The 22,595-nt window shown below is 43.4% G+C and overlaps 1 protein-coding gene and 1 long non-coding RNA gene across 13 annotated transcripts in view; one reads left to right on the top strand and one right to left on the bottom strand.

The window, feature by feature from the left end:
• Positions 1-22,595, top strand: part of auts2a (activator of transcription and developmental regulator AUTS2 a) — a 447,079-nt gene that overhangs the window by 350,539 nt on the left and 73,945 nt on the right. The gene's annotated exons all lie outside the window — the stretch shown is intronic.
• LOC109615977 lies at positions 362-20,746 on the bottom strand. The gene is made up of 3 exons (XR_002197002.1): positions 20,195-20,746; positions 1,976-2,094; positions 362-490 (listed from the first exon to the last, which is right to left on the bottom strand). It is a non-coding gene; the product is annotated as an uncharacterized LOC109615977 (long non-coding RNA).

The following is a 22,595-nucleotide window of genomic DNA, read 5'->3' as shown; positions in this document are numbered from 1 at the left end:
TGTTCAAATCTTCAACACAAATGGCATTTTCCCTCCTCTCCCAGTGTGGCCCATTACTGCCTGTGGGGCATTAAAGATCATTAATAGTGCTGTCAGAAAGAAAGAGGGATAGAAGAGGGGAGTAGCAGCGGTACTGAGTTGCTGAGCTGCTCATAAATGGGAAATTAATACATCTGCTTCATTAATGCTGGCTCGCGTTTGATGTTTGTTAGCTGGCAACTTTAATGATGTAGGTTTGAGCCGACGGGGTGCTTGACTAAATTTGATTCCTCCAATTAACTAGTCAGTTTTTTTCAGGAAAGAAAGGAAGAGAGGAGAGAGAAAAAAAATGCTCCCTAATTATGGAATGCAGACCTTCAGTTCTGTGGCTCCTGCTCTCTTTTCTCTGGCTCTTTCTCCCTCTCCATCGCTGTTCCCTCTCCTCTTGTCAGAGCTTGATTGCAGGGACACGTTCATCAGCCTTGGCCTTCGTAAAGTTGTTTACCGTTCACTAATCAAGGGGAAATATTTTAATCAGCACCCGTGACTGTCTTAATCATTAACATTAGCAAGCCATGTATGTTAATTGCTATATAGAGCAAGGTGATGATAGTCAATCTTAAGTGCAAATGATGAAATTACCACCACCAAGATTCCAGACATGAGCAAATGTATACTAATCACAGCCTTAGACTCCGAGCTAACTAACGTGAAGGAAACATGAAAGGTGATGTATTCCTTTAAATTGCATCCATGGAAAGACTAGACAATCCAAATTGCTCATAGCACTTAAAATGTTATGTTTTTGAAACAGTTACTACTTTGCATGATATTTATTTTGAGATTTTACATGAAGATATTTAGTGTGCTATAGACCTACTCTACAATGTAATATTATTATAGTTGTGCTATTCTAATAGAATGTAAATATGTATAGTGATGCTTTGATATTCAAATCACCGAGGAGCTATATGTGCTCCATATTCGAGCAAAGTACGATACAGAGAAGTAATCGGTCACAATCGGTCGCTCTTCTCTTTGACTCTCAGTTTATATTGAAGTGTACACATTTGAACATCTATTATCAGTTGAGCTGAAACAGAATAGTAAATCAGCTCATCTTACTGGTCCTCAAAAGAATTACTCATCTTCAAACAAGCCCATTCCATGCATGCTAGGCCCAGACCAGCCATCCTTCACCATTTTATCCTCTCTCTCTCTCTTTCAAACTCTCTCGTTATCTCTCTCTCTCCCTCTCTATCTCTCCCATTCTCTCTCTCACTCTCTCTCTCTCTCTCTCAGTATGTACCAGGACCTGTCTGGCTCGTTAGTGTGGGCTCATAAATGTTTTATCCATGTTTTAATGGCGTTGTGGCATGATTAAGGGAAGGAATGCAAGCAGCAGCAGAGTAGAGCTGCTATGAGGATGGCCTGCTTCACTATACACACCTTCCTGGGATGCCCCTTAAACACCTAAGCGCTTCCCTAGCACATCAGTCACTAGTCACGAGTGTGTGCTTCTCAGTGACAGTGAAAGTGAGGATGGGTATTCACCCTACCTGTGAGTGACTGGTCGCTGCCTGCTCTCACCACACCTACCATCTGTCCCTCTTCAAAACGCCCGTTTGGGACTGGGGCGTCACATAAGCACCCGGATCACCCACCCAGTACCCCCACTGGCCGTCCCATTGCAGTGGGTTAGGATTACAGACAGGATGGGGCCGATCAGTGTGTACAGTATAGCCACACTGTCCAGCTGGCACTCACCCTCACACATTCAATAATTCAATGAACAATAATCAGATACGGGTACTATTCTAGAGCCCTGTTCAGGGGGAGGTATGGGGCCCTGAAGTATAATGACATTTCTATGGTAGGGTGGTAAAGTGAGCGTAGAAGTGCAGTGTACATATTATGCATGCCAAATGTCTCGTGGGTTTCCTAAAACGGGCACTGTAGCAGTGCTTCACAGGTTCCAGCTTCAGGCTCTGCTGACCAGGGTGATAACACTGTAGGTGTTCCTCAGCAACATGCTGACTAAGCAGTCTCCCTCCTCTTCTCTCCCTGTCCTCTGATCCTTCTGAATAGCTTAACAAGTCGTCCTGTAGGCTGTGTCTGTAACAATAGGTGAAATGAAGTTGAATTTAAATGCATGCTTATAAGACAAATAAATGGCCCAAAAACATTTTGTGTCTTACAGAATAACTTGGTTTTTTTGGTGTTGATTTGTTAATATATGATGCTAGTAGTCATGGGCTCCTAAGTAATGGAGCAAACAGAGCCATTGCACCCTTACATTTAAAATGGTGGTGCAGAAGTATGTTATTTCACCCCTTCTTTTTTACCCAAATATTGTCTTGACTCAGTATCATCATTGATGTTTAATTAGTCTATATTAAAACAAATATATATTATATTATTATATAATAATTAACAAATATAATTTTACTCATCACACTACGTATCGTCAAGATGAATAGTTTTTGACAATCCCAATTTTCTTTGGTCTTCAGAACAGGTCTTCAATCACGAACAGTTTTTCTGGCTGTATGCAGGGCTAAGGTAGCCATGTTTGATGCACCACTAGCAGCAACTATGAAAAGACATTTTCAAAAGAAAATGTTCAATGAACTATCAAAAATAAAAAGAGAACATCGATCCACAACAGCAGAGATACCACTGGCTTAACAATAGTTAAATTGTTACAGCCAGTAAAGCTCCAGCCTTCCAGCTAGCTAGTTAGCTACCTTATCAACTAGCATAGGCTTGTATTGAAAGCTCAAGTCTAGACATTTATAAACTCAATATTTTATTAAGGCCTGTAACAGATGTTGATCATGTTCATGAATTCACCAATATATTTTGTTCTCATTAGATCCAGCTGCAGGATGATGGTGGACACAGATCATTGGCAGGCAGTACCAGCACAGTAGACCCAAAGGTAGGAGGTTATAGATGCAGCAGCTAGCGACATAACTAGATGTAAGAGGAATTAATTCATGGTGATGGGTGATTGTAGGAATCTACATGCCTGACAAAGGTCTCTGAGAGAAATATTGCAGTAATTCCATTAACATTTTAACACTTGCAAGCAGTGATAATGTGCAAGAGTGTCTTTTTTTCTGAAAGCCTTTCCTCCTACCCACCTACCTATAACTTTATACAGGTGTGCGACTAGATATTTTGTTAAAATACATATGTGTCAAAATGATGGCTGGCATTCTGTACTGTCATCATAAGGAACATTTGATCTCAACCTAAATGCTTAAATGTAGACTCAAATCTTAACGTTATCTTTACTGTACAAATCAATACAGCAGGGACTGTATATTTTTCCCCATCCTCTTACAGTTGTAAATCTCAATACTAGTTTAATCTAACTCGATGCAAAATACGCTTAAGTCAAAAGCTCTAGGAGATGGGAAGTGCCAGAACTGAACTGAAAATAATCGGTCCCTAAAATATCTGTCAAGGCAAGCGATGCCAAAACAGGGTCACACAGACAATGGCAACTTCCATCAACTGCTAAGCTTGCATGCCAAAGACTTCGAAGAACTTGCCTAGTGGCTTCTTTGTAAGTATATATGGCTTGCACGTGACATTCAGAATCCGATCCTGCAGATGTTAGCTCACTCTGTGTTGAGGAAAATAGTGGAGACTGTGAACAATGACACATTTTACTCCTTAATTGTTGACGAAATAATGCAGATAATAAATCTGATAATAATACAGATAATAAAATTGATAAAAATACAGATAATAATACAGATAATAATACGGATAATAATACAGATAATAATACAGATAATAATATGGATAATAATACAGATAATAATACAGTTAATACAAGCAGGTAATAAGCTACAGAGTGACTGACAGCTTTGAGATATTCTGTGACTTCCTCAGGCTGTACAACACAGATAGAACAGATGCTGCCAATGACTAAAATCATTAAAAATGTCCTCCTTTGATTGAAATTGCCCCCAGAATATGGTAGAGGACAGTGCTACGATGGAGCAAGTGCCGTACCAGGCCTTTCATGCTGGAATAGCAGCCAGATGCTTTCTTTGTCCACTGCTCAGCTTGTCCTCAATTAAGTGCTACATGAGGACTAGATTAAGGACATGTCTACCACACTAGTCAACTACACAAGGTTAACTTGGGACGAGACACTATTAAGCTGGCACAAGACATTGTCAGTTTCATTCATGACTCTTAAAAGATTTCTGACAGTATTCACCAAATTGATGACCAACACTCGTGTCCAAAAAGATGGACAATGCATAGTACATCCACCAGGAATGACCTAACCATCTTTGTAGCACTGCATGAGGTAGAAATAAAAGAAAAGGTTATTTGGTGCGCTCTGGAAGCTGAGGAGCTGGTTTTTGAAACAGTGTTTTCAAAATCTGAGATCAAAACTGAAACAAAAACTGTATGTGAAGCAGTGGCGGCTGCTGGTCTTTCAAAGAGGGGAAGCTCATTTTCGGCCTACATTATAACCCTCTGATGGTCTTCATTTGTAGTGACACTCGGGGTCTTTGGGGTCTTTTGGACATCAGACAATAACATTTTACATCCGTGAGATGGTTTCATCAAGAGGCATGGCCAGCAGTACATTTTATTTGTCACAGCACTTCCAGTCAGCCAGCTTACTTTGTCATACCAGGAGAGCTGAAAATACCTGTTATTTTTCCCTATCTTTTGCACTAAATACATTTTAGGTGTTGATCTGCCCTGCTGTTTAATTCGAATTATTTCCTCGTAAGGAAGACTTCCAAATGGCTTAGCTAAAATCAGGTCGACAATATTAGCACTGTCTGCCATCGTGCGCAGTTTCACCCGCGTACAACGCTAGCCTAGCCTACTACTGTATATGAATGAATGAACTATCTAAAAAAAATATATTAAACTTTGTAAAACAGAAACAAGGATTGTGGTGTAGCCTATAATCGTGTGAAATGTATGATGCAAATCGGCTAGCAATTTCGCCAAACAAATATCAAGAAATATTGCAGCAGTTTGTCTTTCAAATACACTTGAGAAATCCTCGATGGGACTGAGCGCGAAATAGCTTCAGTGACTTCTTATAGTACAGATCGCTGTCAGTCAAAAGGAGATGCAGTTTGACAGATAGTCAGATCCTCCAATCATCACGCGGAAGCCCGGAGTCAGGCCAGCCCACTCTTCATTCACCCCCAGAGACGCTGAGCGTCCGTGGGCGTGACATAATCGCAGCATTTATCCAATCACCGTCTACTTTCGGAGCACTGAAAAAAACTGTTCCAAGCAGCCCCACTGAAGTCAATGGACGCTCGGCTTCAACAGGGAAATGCACTGTGATGCTGCAGGATTGTATGAGAAGAAAATCGAGTCAGCCGACCTGTAGCTGATTCTGAACTAACTAGTTTTAGAGATGAACGTGTTTTAACGCTTTTTTAGTTAATAAAACACAATAGTACATATTTGACCATAATTTTTTTTTACATTTTAGAGGGAATTCAAGCTTCCCTTTCAGTCTTTAAGAAATCCCCACTGATGTGAAGCCAAACATGCCACTGGCTACCTTGAATCCAATATTCTCTGCATTCAGTCAAATGTGATCTTCTCAAGACTTTGGGACAAGTATGTGTCATTGGCTGATGTCCTTGAAATTAAGAGGCCATGTTTTCCCAGACCAAGGAATCTACCAAAAACATTTGTTGATGAACGTGAGCACTCTGATGACTCAAACATCCCCAGAGACAATGAGGAGTTGTACAAAAAGAAGTATTGGGAGCCAGTTGAAATTACAATGGTTCAGGCAATTGAAAGATGATTCTTCCAAATAGGTGCATCCTTCAATGCCGCGTTGGAAATAATGTTGATCAAAAGGGCAAAAGCAGAAGACTGCATAGCTGAAGCAGAAGAGTAATCAGTTCATACCTCTGTGAGGCAGAATACATTTGGCAGAATACGAAATAAGAAAATGAAAGGCAGAAGACACTTCAGAAATAGGAAAGAAAAATCTGAATGTGAATGAATGAAGGGTGAATGCGGAGAAATCCTTTGTAGAAGGACTGTGCTTGACTGACTAGGAACTGAGGTTGATTTTACAAAAAATAAAATGGTTAGGGCAACCACTCGCGGTAGGAGTTTGCTCAACAATTGATGTGCGAAAGCAACTTGTAAATGGCTGTCAGAAGCCACAAAACACTTAAATTTCTGTATTGATGTTTGTCAGTAAAAAAATAGTCCATGTTAAATTCTACTCGTTGTCCTTGGTGTCCCGATTTCTTTGTGGTGATGAATCTATAGGTAACATCAGTAATATTTTATTTAGTTTTTTACTTTTTTATATGGTACACTTGACTGTGACACAGGCTGTTTCTGACCAGTTCAGACAATTTGTTACAGTACTGAAAATAATACAGCCATCATTATATTGATACTAAATGGTAACCTTAAATAATACTTGGTAATACAACTGATATGTAAAACAACTGATATGTTAAGTATTAATATAGTATAATATTATATTGTATTATTGGGATAAATAGGTATTTAATGAATGATATAATACATGATCAGGTAACCATGGCGTAGAATAGGTCTGATTAGTAATCTAGTCAGAAAACACTTCCAATTTAATTTAATGTGGAAATTATCTAAAAAATGATTGTGTTCAGTCAAGCAAACAAGCATTCCCATTGATGAGATGTCGTGTAGAGTTGCAGGAAAATAGGTTCAAATTGGCTAAAAGAATAGGCCCCAGAATATGCTACATCCCCACGTTTAAATGAAGTCAGGGCCCATGGGTGATACTAGTACAGTATGTCATTTAGAAGACACTTATATCAGAACAACAAAACCTGATACTCCAAAACACTTCCTTAAAAAACGCTTGCTTATGGCATGCTTTCAGAGAGAACATTATGAACAACATAAAAAGATGTTAAAAATATACTACCAATCCAGTGATTGTTGGTGATTATGAAAGGACATTGTTGAAAACCTGGGAGGAAGTCAGCTGTATGTGGTGTGTAGCAGATACATTCCCACATGCAGTACTAATGAAGCCGATTTGAATGGGAAACAGCAAGGCCTGCCAGCCTCACAGACACACGCGCTCAAGGAGGGAGGGGGAGACAAATGAAAAGCTGCTCACCGCCAACTCCGCCATTATCACAGACGTATGTTCTGTCTGTTGTTTTGTGACTAGTAGCAAGCCTTGAGCACTTCTGCCTTCAACAAACACAAACAAGCTTTCTTCCCACCCGCTTTGAAATGAACAGGGAGTTAGAATCAGCTCCGGATGAAAGGCTCAACTCACAGGAAAGCAGAAGGATGTTTTATTTGTTTACTGTTCGTTCCAAGGGCCAAGGGCAATAACTAGCTACTGGAATCCAGTCCTCCGTCCCTGTCCCTGTCTCCATCCCTGTCCCTGTCTCCATCCCTGTCCCCGTCTCCATCCCTGTCTCCGTCCCTGTCCCCATCTCCATCCCTATCTCCGTCCCTGTCTCCATCCCTGTCTCCATCCCCGTCCCCGTCTCCGTCCCTGTCTCCATCCCTGTCCCCGTCTCCATCCCTATCTCCGTCCCTGTCCCCATCTCCATCCCTATCTCCGTCCCTGTCTCCATCCCTGTCTCCATCCCCGTCCCCGTCTCCGTCCCTGTCTCCATCCCTGTCCCCGTCTCCGTCCCTATCTCCGTCCCCGTCTCCATCCCTGTCTCCGTCCCTGTCCCCATCTCCATCCCTATCTCCATCCCCGTCTCTGTCCCCATCTCCGTCCCTGTCCCCATCTCCATCCCTATCTCCATCCCCGTCTCTGTCCCCATCTCCGTCCCTGTCCCCGTCTCCATCCCTGTCTCCGTCCCTGTCCCCATCTCCATCCCTATCTCCGTCCCTGTCTCTGTCCCCATCTCCGTCCCTGTCCCCATCTACATCCCTGTCCCCGTCTCCGTCCCTATCTCCGTCCCTGTCTCCATCCCTGTCTCCATCCCTGTCCCCATCTCCATCCCTATCTCCGTCCCCGTCTCTGTCCCCATCTCCGTCCCTGTCCCCGTCTCCATCCCTATCTCCGTCCCTGTCTCTGTCCCCATCTCCGTCTCTGTCCCCATCTCCGTCCCTGTCCCCATCTCCATCCCTATCTCCATCCCTGTCTCTGTCCCCATCTCCGTCCCTGTCTCCGTCCGCTTGAGCCAGCCGGCTCCTACAGGCGCATCTGCCCATTCCCTCCCACCATGCGGAGCAGTGCTCCACGCTACGTTGCCATCTGCTAGGACCTGTTGGCTTGTTTGTTTTTTCTGAGCAAACAGCAAATCACTTCTATCCTGTTCCTGGTTTTTACCATATGCCACAGCCTGGTGTATCAGAGCCAGGCATGTATATTAATGAATTTAATCAAAGACACACACACACACACACACACACATCTGCCACCAGGGGAATTTAGGGGAACAATCATGTCGTTAGTTGATTCTTGCTACACAACTTCTGCAATTATTGCCACCTTTTGCTAGGTTACACATATCTCATCAATGTAACATGTATGTGTCATTGCTGAAATACTTTCTGTATTGTATGTATTTTGACCATGGTTTTATCTGGTGGTGCCCCCTACTCAACGAGATTGACTGAGGGGCTGTCGGACGTATTGCCTAACCAGACCTGCGTAGACAGAGCCTATTTGGGAATTGTCTTAGTCAATGAATTAAGTAACATTTAACATTTACCCGCCTTCGTTTTGTTAAACTGCATCATGGAGTAACGCAGTAAAACATAACAAAATCAAGATATGTGTCGAAGAAATGTGCTTCTTGTTCATGTTATTCTTGCTAATATTAGGTTTTTGACCTAGAGCCCTGTTTTTCTACCATTCACTCCGTGAATGCAGTCCTTCTTCCAGCACATTCTAGAACACACAGCGTGTCCCACTGACACTACAGTAAACATAACCAAAGTTAATATTGTTCCAGGTTGTTTGCAATCTCTTCAAAAAAAAGTAGATCTGATTGAGCCAGACAGAACAGAGAGGTTTTGGGGGCACTGGCCAGTCTGCTCTGAACTTCCAACCAAACATTGTGCACACTGGCCTGGGGATCAGGTTAAAATGGCTTAGACTCTCCTTTGAAGGTCACACTGGCCTGGGGATCAGGTTAGAATGGCTTAGACTCTTCTTTGAAGGTCACACTAGCCTGGGGATCAGGTTAGAATGGCTTAGACTCTCCTTTGAAGGTCACACTGGCCTGGGGATCAGGTTAGAATGGCTTAGACTCTCCTTTGAAGGTCACACTAGCCTGGGGATCAGGTTAGAATGGCTTAGACTCTCCTTTGAAGGTCACACTGGCCTGGGCATCAGGTTAGAATGGCTTAGACTCTCCTTTGAAGGTCACACTGGCCTGGGCATCAGGTTAGAATGGCTTAGACTCTCCTTTGAAGGTCACACTAGCCTGGGCATCAGGTTAGAATGGCTTAGACTCTCCTTTGAAGGTCACAAAGGAAGATGTTTGAACTCTTGTGGAGCAGAATTGAAAGGTGCAAGTTAGATAGAAATATCAGTTGGATTTTCCTTTCAAGCTGAACCGCACAGACTAGATTTGAGTCTAGATTTGATTTTGAGACGAGTGGCTGATAGGCCCATTGTGTGAGGCCAACTGCCCAGTACAGCTCAGGAGGGGGGAGGACAGGATTTGCTGGTCTCATCACACCCTAGTGAATCCCTTAAGTGGCTTTGGCACCTGCAAAAAGCTAAGGTCGTCAGGTGATTTAGCAGGCCCCACACACTCACTGACCCACGTCACTTCCCTTGAATAGCAGGTTTTTGAAAAAGCAGAAGGGTTGGGCATGGATGCCTATAAGGAAGGGTTGCAGAAATCATCCACTCTCCAGCATTAGTTGTTGCAAATCGAAAAAAGGCTGTCAATACAAGGGGATCCCTGAAATTACTGCATTTTACCCAAGTTGCATCTTAGTGGTAGTGGCTCCTACTGGATACAGGATACAGTGCACGTTGAGGCGAGAAGATCGTAACATTTAGAATCCATTGGATTGGTTGATTTGGGGATCTGTTCATTAAGTATATAAGAGGTGGCACAACATAGGACAGTTCAGTAATCTAGAGGCTATTTTAATAACAATAGCACTGCAGCAACATATCTGAATCTGGAATTGAATCCCTGCATGTATGTTAGCTGGCATCATTTAGTTTACTGTAGCGAGGCTAAGCCTGACATGCTTTTCAATAATGTCATTATAATCCAAATGGGATTATGGTGTAGCTAGAGTGGCTTCTCCACACTGTTTACTGTATGTTTTATTTCACCATGTGCCATAAATAAACCCTAATCCTAATCTTGAATATTAGCCTGTGTTTCAGTTTGACTGTTGTTTACTTGCACACTGTGTGTGTACCTCAATTTCACTTGACATGCGGGAATTTATCAAATCGGAATAAATTATTTGTGAGAATTAGTGTACATTGTGGCAATGGAATGCTCTTTTGGTTTGCAAGGAAACATGGAGGGTATCCTAATGTAGAATCAAACAGAAATAGGTGTTAGTAACTTTCTGATTAAAAGAGACTGTTATGCTAAGATCATGTTTTGAGTCATATATGATTATGTAAATACAACATATATTGATACATTGCTACTTACATCACTTACACATCACTTATAAATAGTCTACTTGCACTTGGGGCTTTTCCAAGGAAAACGTAATTGGATCGTTGGACCTGTCATTTACATGACAGAGCAACAGAACTAAACAGACAAAGCTGTCATCATCAACAGTTCATGGTTAAATGTAAGTGAGGACATATTCCCCTGAACGTTGTGCCCTGCAGCTTTAAAGACTGGCCTAGTCAAATCTCTGGTAGCCACTTTAATATGCGTCTGTCTGTACGCTGGCAATTTTATTTTCACGCTGCAACCATCTGTTTTTTTTCCTGCGGTGTTTGCAGAGGCTTTCCTGTCCTTGTCTCTTCCAATAAAGGCTGCTGACAGCCAGTGATTCCCGGGGTTCTGTGCGTCGGCCGTGGTGTGGGACTCTGGACGGGTGACACACGCCTTCGGCAGCACCATGCATGATTTAAACCACTTCATACATGGCTACAGTAGGGGTCTGTTGTTGGGGGTGTGGGGTCCATGGGGGTTGGGGGTGAGGTGCACTGACACCACACAGTCTGGCAGGACCTAACCTCACGTCCGTGCGGGTGAGTGAGCGCGCTGCGCTCCACTCGCCAGCTCTCAAGGCCGTGCCAAGGCCTTTGCCCAGAGCAGAATGGACCTACCCAAAAAGTGTGCCGCCAGAGTGGCGTACGGCAGAGGCCTGGACGTGGGCTGAAGGCGGTGTTCAGCTCTAGCCGAATGCTTCCGTCGTCTGACTGTACTTCACTAAAGCGGTGGAGTGTGTCGCTTCCAACTATCTGTTGGAAATGGCTCGCTGTACTCTTTCATCTGGGAGGCCTTGATGTTTTCCAGCTCTTTTGTCTTCACGACTGAAAGACAACTGAGTGACGTTGTTCCGTGGTTAAAATGGATCACCAGAACGACATTTACACGATCGTTCTAGGTGATGGCAAAATATAGAATACACAAAAACAACACAAAGCTGATAGAGTCATTCATGATGGGAGGGGAGTATTTAAGATAATCCGAATATGAGCGTTAAGCGGATGCATTCAGACACACTTTAACTCTCATGCAAAAATGTGCTACCGTTCTGATATGCACTAGTATCCCAATGGTTGGCACTCCGTACCCACACATTCCCACAGAAGGACCCCTTCAACAAAGTCTACTTGGAGGGTTGATAGCATACCATGTTGTCTGTCAGAGGGAGATAGATAGCACTAGTGTTTCTCCCTCCTTGTCCTGCCCTCCCTTACAGAACACCCCCCCCCCCTTCCAGACCCTGAATCCCTGCCCCTTCTCTACAGTACACTGCCCAGCAAGACCACAAGATTAATCCCACAAGGTCACGTGTCAAGATGACCTTGTCAGCCCCACCCCCTGATGAAAACCACATTAACAGAATTGGCATGGATTTAGAAAACCAAAACATAGGGATTCTGCCATTGCCTGGCTCAGTTACTGGTTTTACATTTCACATTTAATTGGCTACTTGTAACACATTAGCTCTTCTGTTAATGCTTGACCATTTACATTTTCTCTTGGGTAGTTTTATCAAATTTGGCAGTGGTGTTGAAGCTGTCACATTATTGCCATGACTAACCAGTACATTGTCCTCCACAATAATTAATAATTAAGAGATTCAAATCAACTGGATCTGTGATGAACCTGCCTGAAACAGGATGCGTGTGTATTTTGCCCCCTAGTGAGGATGGTGGTTTGACATTTAAACGATTCTCCATAGGTCCACGTTCTCCCACCTCATCAAAACTTATAGGAGATGACTAAGCACTGTTATCTTGCCAAGAAGAGGGTGCACAAAGTATATAATGCAGAAGTTCCAATAATCGTGACGTGAAAAGAAGATTTTTATTCTTCTCAACTACAGGTCAGATTTCTCACATCTTTATAGTACGATCACGCTGATTCACTACAGTTACATCTTCCATATTTGCCAGTGTGCTCAAGTAAAAAAAAATTGTTTTAGAGTTAGCCAGTGGTATTGGCATCATCATGGTTGTTCTTTCACCAGATTAACTGGAAGTTCTCTCTCTCCCTCTCTCCTCCTCCCTCACTTTCTCTCTCTATCTATCTCCCTCTCTCCTCCTCCCTCACTCTCGCTCTCTCTCTCTCTCTCTCTATCTCTCTCTCTCTCTCTCTCTCTTTTGGCCTTTCCAGTAGAAAGTCAAGCCCTGTTGAACAACACAGATGGTGCTCTCTAGTGGCATTCTAACAGTAACATGCTGTTTTAGTTATCTTTACCCATAAAGGCTTCAAACTGGCCGTGTCTCCCTCCTTCTCCCTCCCTCACCCTCTGTCTGACAGGCTGAGGGAAACAGAACAATAACCACGCGCCAGCTGATGCATGATCCATGGGTTTGACCTTTGCACCCTGGACCACATTGTTATTGCCTGTTTACATTGTGCAAATTGCCAAATGTTTTCAGAGGCCCCTTCCTTGCTTGCTGTCTCCCACGGAATATCTCTCCCAACGCCACTCCTCCCCTCCCCCATTCCCTCCCCCATTCCCTCCCGCTATCATTCCTACTCATCCCTCCATTCATCCCTCTCCCCCGCACAGTTCTGCCTATATTCTCTGATAAGCAGTGTGCCAGAGGTGGCGTAGAGGGAGGGGTAACGGGGGGAGGGGGGGACGTGTTGGTATTCCACACATGTCCATGGACATTAGGAGGGCATCAAGGTGCAAATATGAGCCAGACAGCTCTCATAATGAAAGAATCGAGGCGCATTATGAAATAAGTGGAAGTGACCAACGAAGAGAGACGCAGCACTCGCCGCTTTGAATTCCAATTACAGGGTTAGGCAGGGAGGGAGGGAGAAGAGGGGGGGGGCAGACCTAATGCCTTTTATGGTGGTGTGGAGGCGATGCGTGGGTACTGTGTGCTGGAGCTTGCAGTGAAGGTCAGCGTGGCTGATATTTGTTGGTTTGACGGGAGTCTCACGGCGACCGATCACATGCCGAGGGAGGGTGGACAGACAGACGGACATTTAGCTTGGCCGCCATTTTAATTGTGGGCTTTGACTCTTCCCCCTTCTCCAGGAGATCAGAGGTAATAGAAATTGTTTTGGCCCTAACCGCTTCTCCAAATGTTTTTTCTGAGCTGCATTCAATAGGAGACACTTCATCAAACCAGATAGGGCCCTGTTGATGGATGAGCTTTGTGTGGGGTTTGGAAAGAGAAAAGGCTCCGCGGGTGGAGGGGTGGGCAGTGAGTGGAGAGGGCAAGGGGGTTGTCACAGATGTCCGGCCCTTTGAAAGAAAATTAAACAAGTACCTCATTACAGAACGCTCCAGTGATCCCTGGAGGTGGCCACTGAGACAGGCTTTTTAATGAGCTGGGAACTTAAACGCTGCCAAAGTTTACCCCGGTCATGGCCAGCTCAGTTAGGGAAGTAACAGCCCCCACCCCCCCCATGTCCCCCTGTAGCCCCCACCTCACCCCTCAACCACCCAGGCCCTCCTCTTCCATTCAGGGCCACTCATCCAGAGGAGAGAGGGGGGGGGGGGGCACCACACTGGGTCCCTCTCTGCCAGCTCAGGAGAAGGAGATAATGCCTTTTTTGTGCCACACATCCAGAGGAATTATGTGCGCTAATTTGATTAGGGGGAGATTTGATTAACTGGAAAATGAGGGCTTTGCTTAGACTTTCACATGCTTAATTTATCCCTTGCAAAGCAGACGCAACATTGTGTCATAAAACTCTGAAGGCATATGGGAAACCCTTTCAGAAGCAACAATATCAAGGATTGCCACGGTTCATACTGGGATAATCAGTTTAGAGCTTTTTGCTCGGCCACAGAATACGAAATACATTTGGCATCACCAGTGAAAAGGTTGAAAGCATAATGAGAGTAATGTTGTAGGGAATCGAGCAAGAAAACAAGTGGAAAGAATGTGGAAAACTTTTTGGTTGTTACATTAATGTTTTGGGCGTATGTCTAACTGTTACTTCTGTTGTTTGGTTGGTATCATTTTATAATCATCTACATGTCGGTGTTACTTTCAGTTGCAAGTGCTACTCAGATGTGTTGCAGCTGTCTATAAAGGGCTATTCAAATGTATTGCAGCTGTATATAAAGCATTATTCAAATGTGTTGCAGCTGTATATAAAGCATTATTCAAATGTATTACAGCTGTCTATAAAACGTGTTCAATTCATGTGCAGTTATTACATCCACAAGTCATAGAGGTAATTTATTATATTTTAATTCACTTAGTGGCTTAATTTGTCTCTCTGATCCATTTGTATCCCCAGCTATGACCACAGGGACCAACAGGCCTGAACGGTTGGCTCCACGTTCCTTAACATGCAGCCATGAAGGTCATATTACCGCTCACTGATGATTACATTTGAATTAAAATGTGGTTCTTCTGGGAGTGAGGCAGGAGGCGGGTGGCAGAAAGATGGAGAGCGAGAGTGATGAAGACAAAGAGAAAAGGAGAGAGAGACGAAGTGGGGTGGGGACTAGATCTTTGGTTCGAGGCTCTTGGCCACCGCCCCTGTAAAACTGGGCTGCAAAGTCTGTATTTTCAACTAATTGCTGTCCTTTATTTTCCTCTAGGATTACCTTCTAATAAGGGATTAACCACTACTCATGAAGCACAACAGGTTTCCCTCCCTGACTGGCCAAAGCTGCTATTCCCCAGGCCAGTCGTCATCCACTGCTCCCCAGTCATTCAGTAGCCAGGCTGCCGGTGTGAGCTTACCGGCTGATTCTGTTTGTTGTCGTGACGTAAGAGGAAGTTTCAAACTGGGACGTTCTACAAGATGAATATATATAAAAAAGGTTGAGATTAGAAGAGGGGATGATGCAAGGGATGGAGGACGGAGGGAGAGGTATGGAGAGAAACACGGACAGATGAGCTGTCTCCTGTTGGACTTCATTCCATCTTCCCCATCTGTTTACCCCAGTTTTAATTAAATCTACTGAGATGAGAATTTCTTCCCATTTTTCTGCCTCCCTCTATCTCCCTCTTGGATCTGGAGCGTGTTAGGTCCGTGCTGTGCCAATGTCCACTCATTCTCAAAATAAATATATAAGTGTCCACTCATCTCACCACCTCGCTGCCAGCTGCTAATGAGAGCGAGCCAGGGTGGCGCAGTGTTCTCGCCAGCTATCATGGGCAGTTAATGAGGACGGTTCTTAGAAAGGCCCTGCCCAGGAACCTCCCCTATCTGCTGCGCCACACACACATATATACACATTGAAGGTTTTACTATTCTTGTGTGGACTAACAAAGCTATTCTCTACTAAATCATATTCAGGCCAACTAACCCAAACCTAACCTTAACCCCAAATGCCTAACCCTAACACCTAACCCTAACTCTAACCCTAATGCCAAATACACATTTTATCCTAAACATACACCCTTAAATAGCCTTTTAACTCATGGACACAGATGTTAGAATGTGCAAGAGATGCCTGCAGATTCTTAGTGGTTACCTTTGGGTTCTTTGTCACTTCCCTGACCATTAAACAATGAGCTATTGTTGTGATCTCTGCCAAATTCCAACTCCTGGGGAGGGTTCCTTTCTATCGTTTTTACACCATCTGTCTGGCTGTAGACTGATGGAGGCCCAGGTATTAGGTTACAGTGCTTTTGTAACATCTCCTCTCATGAGGTCTTCTGATATTTATTTTGACCAGGTCATATTCCATTTGAACAATTCTCTGTTTTGAGGGGCAGTCTTTGCTGGTAACCAAACTTTGTGGGTTTTTATATGACAGGGCACCATTGAAACCTCCCATTTTAGTATGTTCTTTATTTCTGTCTTATGTATAAATTGACTATCATACCTCAGTTATCCATGAAATTCCAAGTTTGAAAGTGAATTATGATGAAATGGGGCACAATTCAGCACATATATGACACTTAAACCCAGTGGCCACCTTAAACACCTATAGACCCAGAACAGAGTTGACCTGTTTGAATTATGAAAAAATGGACTGATTAAGCCAAGACTATAATGTTAAGAAATACAACTACAGTGAATATAAAAAGTGCCAGGTTCTTGTGATGTAAAAGAATGAGACAAAGATAAATCATGTCAGATCTTTTTCCACCTTTAATTTGACCTATAACTTGAACAATTCAATTGAAAAGCAAACTAAAATCTTTGAGAGAATTTTTTATTTTTTTTTAAACTCACAATAACCTGGTTGCATAAGTGTGCACACCCTTAAACTAATACTTTGTTGAAGCACCTTTTGATTTTATTATAGCAGTCTTTTTGGGTAGGAGTCTATTAGCATGGCACATCTTGACGTGGCAATATTTGCCCACTCTTCTTTGCAAAATCGCTCCAAATCTCCTGTGCAGAGCACTCTTCAGATCACCCCACAGATGTTCAATTGGATTCAGGTCTGGGCTCTGGCTGGGCCATTTTAATCTTCTTCTTTTGAAGCCATGCTTTTGTGGATTTGGATGTGTGCTTTAGGTCATTGTCGTGCTGGAAGGTAAACCTCATCTTCAGCTTTCTAACGGACACCTGAAAGTTTTGTGCCAAAATTGCCTGGTATTTGGAACTGTTCATAATTCCCTCCAGGCCCCGGTTCCAGCTGAAGAAAAACAGCCTCAAACAATGATACTGCCACCACCATGCTTCATTGTGGGTATGGTGTTCTTTGGGTGATGTGCAGTGTTGTTTTTGCGCCAAACATACCTTTTGGTATTATAGCCAAAAAGTTCAACCTTGGTGTCTTCAGACCATAACACATTTTCCCTCGTGCTTTTGGGGGACTTGATGTTTGTTTTTGCAAACTTCAGCCAAGCTTGGATGTTTTTCTTTGCAAGAAAAGGCTTCCGTCTTGCCACCCTACCCCATAGCCCATTCATATGAAGAGTACGGGAGATTGTTGTCACATGTAGCACACAGCCAGAACTTGCCAGAAATTCCTGCAGTTCCTTTAATGTTGCTGTAGGCCTCTTGGCAGGACATCCAGTTTTTGGTAATGTCTCTGTTGTGCCATATTTTCTCCACTTGATGATAACTGTCTTCCCTGTATTCCATGGTATATATAATGCTTTGGAAATTGTTTTGTACCCTTCTCCTGACTGATATCTTTTAACAATCAGATCCCTCTGATGCTTTGGAAGCTCTCTGCAGACCATGGTTTTTGATGCAACTAAGAAAATGTCAGGAAAATCCTACTAGAACAGCTGCACTTTATTTGTGATTAATCAGAGTCACTTTAAAGGATGACAGGTGTGTAATGACTTCTATTTAACATTAGTTTGAATGTGATTGGTTAATTCTGAACACAGCCACATCCCCAGTTATAAGAGGGTGTGCACACTTATGCAACCAGGTTATTGTAATGTTTTTATTTTTCATTTTTCCCCCTCGAAGATATCAGTTTGTTTTTCAATTGAATTGTTCACATTATAGGTCACATTAAAAGGGGTACAAGTTCTGACATGATTTATCTATGTCTCATTCTTTTACAAAAAAAAACTGGCATTTTCACAGGGGTATGTAGACTTTTTATATCCACTATACACTCACCTAAAGGATTATTAGGAACACCATACAAATACTGTGTTTGACCCCCTTTCGCCTTCAGAACTGCCTTAATTCATACGTGGCATTGATTCAACAAGGTGCTGAAAGCATTCTTTAGATATGTTGGCCCATATTGATAGGATAGCGTCTTGCAGTTGATGGAGATTTGTGGGATGCACATCCAGGGCATGAAGCTCCCATTCCACCACATCCCAAAGATGCTCTATTGGGTTGAGATCTGGTGACTGTGGGGGACATTTCAGTACAGTGAACTCATTGTCATGTTCAAGAAACCAATTTGAAATGATTCGAGCTTTGTAACATGGTGCACTATCCTGCTGGAAGTAGCCATCAGAGGATGGGTACATGGTGGTCATAAAGGGATGGACATGGTCAGAAACAATGCTCAGGTAGGCCGTGGCATTTAAACGATGCTCAATTGGCACTAAGGGGTCTAAACTGTGCCAAGAAAACATCCCCCACACCATTACACCACCACCATCAGCCTGCACAGTGGTAACAAGACATGATGGATCCATGTTCTCATTCTGTTTACGCCAAATTCTGACTCTACCATCTGAATGTCTCAACAGAAATCGAGACTTATCAGACCAGGCAACATTCTTCCAGTCTTCAACTGTCCAATTTTGGTGAGCTCGTGCAAATTGTAGCCTCTTTTTCCTATTTGTAGTGGAGATGAGTGGTACCCAGTGGGGTCTTCTGCTGTTGTAGCCCATCTGCCTCAAGCTTGTGTGTGTTGTGGCTTCACAAATGCTTTGCTGCATACCTCGGTTGTAACGACTGGTTATTTCAGTCAAAGTTGCTCTTCTATCAGCTTCAATCAGTCGGCCCATTCTCCTCTGACCTCTAGCATCAACAAGGCATCTTCGCCCACAGGACTGCCGCATACTGGATGTTTTTCCCTTTTCACACCATTCTTTGTAAACTCTAGAAATGGTTGTGCGTGAAAATCCCAGTAACTGAGCAGATTGTGAAATACTCAGACCGGCCCGTCTGGCACCAACAACCATGCCACGCTCATAATTGCTTAAATCACCTTTCCCATTCTGACATTCAGTTTGAAGTTCAGGAGATTGTCTTCACCAGGACCACACCCCTAAATGCATTGAAGCAACTGCCATGTGATTGGTTGATTAGATAATTGCATTAATGAGGAATTGAACAGGTGTTCCTAATAATCCTTTAGGTGAGTGTACTTGCAGTGCTGTCTGGAGCCCAGCATCATTGCTACTATTCACCTCCCCTGACACCCTCCATACCTCCAGCCTCAAAACAAGGCCTTGAAAAGGGTGGTTGAGGGGAGGCTGAACGGTGAGACTATGCTGTTTCTTCTCCCTCCTTCTCCCTCTGGCATCCCCCAGGCTGCTGCATCTGTCTCTTATCTCTCCTAAAGCACATGTTCCATTCCTTTCCTTTCCCTCAGCTGGCTAACCCAATGAAACTCTGTTCCCTTCTGACTGTGTATTGGGTATGTTTTTATTTCAATTCTAGAACCTCATGGCTCCAACAAGCACTCCATTTCCTCTCTGTTTGTTTGGCCACCTCGTTCCTCCCTTTTATTTCCCTTGGTCTCATCCCTTCCAACCTCAAACTCTTTCTCTCACTCACTATCTCTCTTGTTATAGGGATAGTTCAACAAACTTTAGAGATTAGATAAATGTGTCAGTTAAAAATGATTCTACTTGAATGGGATTTGTTCTGCAAATTTTACAAAATCTTGGTTCATTTATGTATGTAGTTTTTGGTCAATTATGTAAAAATGGAACATGGGAATTTGTGCCATAAATGCAAAAAACATTTGCCTGAAAAATATGGATTGTTTTCCTGGGTAAAGACAATGAAAAGCTATTCCTTTTTAGGGAGATCTATCTCTTTAAGAGACTTGCCACTTAGCTGTGAAGTTGTATCACTTCATTTGCACGGAGGGTACAGTAGGTGTGGCCGCCTGGCTGCACTCAGAGCAGTGTAAACTGTTAAACAGCTTGCAGTGTGCACGGCTGAGCAGATAGAGATTTGAACTAGCAACACCTCAGGTTAAAAACAGCAGCACTCACCTCTTGAGCTGTGGCCACACTTCTCACAGCAGGTGACAAAGGAGACACTGATGTAATTCTTGATGTCACACATCGCACCACATTTAAGGTGTTTGCGCGGGGGTGTATGTGTGCCCGCTTGCTTTCCTTTTTTGAGTTTGTTTTTAAAGTAAGAGCAACTACATACCATTTCTTTGCAAAGTAGCAAATCTTTTTTTCAGTTGTATAATCGGTAAACTTTCCTGTAGACTCGCACAAAAGACCTACAGACATTCCATACGTGTTTTTAATTCTGCTGGTCAACTTTCCTTTAACTTCTCTTGAAATTGAATAGCACTGCGTTCCTGCCCTAGCTGTAGGTCTGCCGTGAATGACTGTCCCAGTGTGCTGATTAATATTGAGTCTGGGGACCAGGGAAGGCAGGTTGAGGAGGGATGAGGTACAGCAGAGTGACAATAAAACAAGTCTTTTGATGATTACTCCGACAGACGTCACCCCTAGGGCAAACCGACGGCACGCACGCTTCAGCCAGGTCACGTGATCACAACACTGTGATTACACAACACCACCACAGTAGTTTTCACAGTATAAACCAGTCTCACCACGCTAATGCAAATGAGAATTGTTCATCTGCTGCATAATTATGTTATCAACACACTGGAGTGCACGGTTGTTTGTTTTAAAATGCGCCGACAAGGTATATGGCGTGTTCGTTAGTGCTGTTTCGCGATTAGAAATTCAGCTCACTTTTCTGGAACGGAATAAAAAGATGGTAATGATATGCACAGTGTAGGGCGAGGCACTGGCAGTTGAATGGTCGGGTTTGTGAGTTGGAACCCCTGGGTGTCCAGGGCTCTTGTCAGAAGAGATGTACTATAAAGGGAATGGTGTTGCATTTGGTGGCTGACTAGTACTCTAACCACAGGGCCTGGCTTATATGTGTTCATCTACCTCCAGGGCATGTAGAAAGCCCTGTCTGTGGGTTCACATCAAGTGAATTTCCTCCGTGGCAGAGGTGGGAGGGAGAGGGCTTGAAAGCGAGATCCCAGGTGACGCTCAAGTTGTAATAGTTTTCATTGTAGAGTATGAAATTGACAAGTGTATTTGAGTCCATTAAAGGGGCTACATATCTACTTTTTGCAATGTAATATCACAAAATGTCCATAATATATCTGTAGTAGTAATGGCGTGATTGTGTTTCACAACATTTACTCACCTGAAAGGATGTGGTTGTATACAAAAGGGCATCCTAAAATGCAGAATTTCTGTTGGCCATCAGAAGACTTACCGACAAATTGAAAAGCTGTGCACTACCAAAATGGCAGGCAGCAGCAGGCGAAAATCCTCAGGTCATCCGTTGTAATAAATACACCAAAAAACTTCAATAAAATATCCCAAAAATATAGTATTTACAGTTTTTGTAAGCTGGTCGACCAAAAGTGCAAAGTATATTTTTTATATGAACAGTTGTTGGTGCAGATGAACTAACTTTCACAACGGGGGAGCACGTTAGGGAGATAGCTTTTAAGTTTTGTTATGTACAGTCGTCTCTTTCATTTAAACAGAGGCCATGTGGTGAGACTGAAACAATCTTTAATATAAAAGGCTGACATTCTTACATGTCCTGAGCAGAAGAAGAGGGAAAACAAAGTGCAGTGGTAAACATTTGACTTACTTCCTGCGGCTACCATCTTCCCAGTGAATGTCATTTCCATTTTGTTTTCAGTAAAAAAACAAAATTGTAAATGTGGAAGTTCAAAGGGCATTTAAAGTTGACTTTGCACAAAACCCTTTCGGTTTAGGTCTCCTATGTCTTCTTTTGACTGGCTTCTTTTCACCTTGAAGCAGTTTCTTCAGAAGACTACTTTTCAAAGTGGATAATTGACAGCAACAGCGGCAGTGGCGTGAACCCCAAACCCCTCCATTACCATGACACTGTCTTCAAAGCTGCCTCACGTCTAAGGGAGCTCAGCCCCAAAGCTCTGGCGCTTCGTCTGGACCCGCCGCTCCTATTCCTTCCATTCACACCCCCATTGAAATCATTGGTTCTTTAGTCGATTGTTCTAGTCCAGTCATTGGAGAAAAGCCAGTGCATGTTTTGTCAGATGAAGACTGTGTGTGTGTGTGTGTGTGTGCGTGTGTTCGTGTCCATGCGGTGTAGTAAATTAGTCCCAGCCTGATTTAGTGAGGGGTTTTACTAGCAGGCTAAGGCTGAGCCCATTGCATAGCCAGAACAGGTTGGGTTTCAAAGGGCTTACAGAGGAATTAGGCGGTCTTTGGAGTTTGAGCGTAGCCTAATTCCTGGTGACCTTTCCCTGGCTCTGGGATGACTTTTTGTGGTGATCAGCCAGCCAGTGCTATAACAAGCTTTTCCGTCTGTGTGGCTGGGGATTACTGTGAAACAGCAGGGCCCTCCCATCAC

This window comes from Esox lucius, chromosome 7 (genome assembly GCF_011004845.1).
Source record: "Esox lucius isolate fEsoLuc1 chromosome 7, fEsoLuc1.pri, whole genome shotgun sequence".
Taxonomy (NCBI): Eukaryota; Metazoa; Chordata; class Actinopteri; order Esociformes; family Esocidae; genus Esox; species Esox lucius.
The sequence above is the reverse complement of the archived record's forward strand: the minus strand, read 5'-3'. Positions and strand labels throughout refer to the sequence as shown.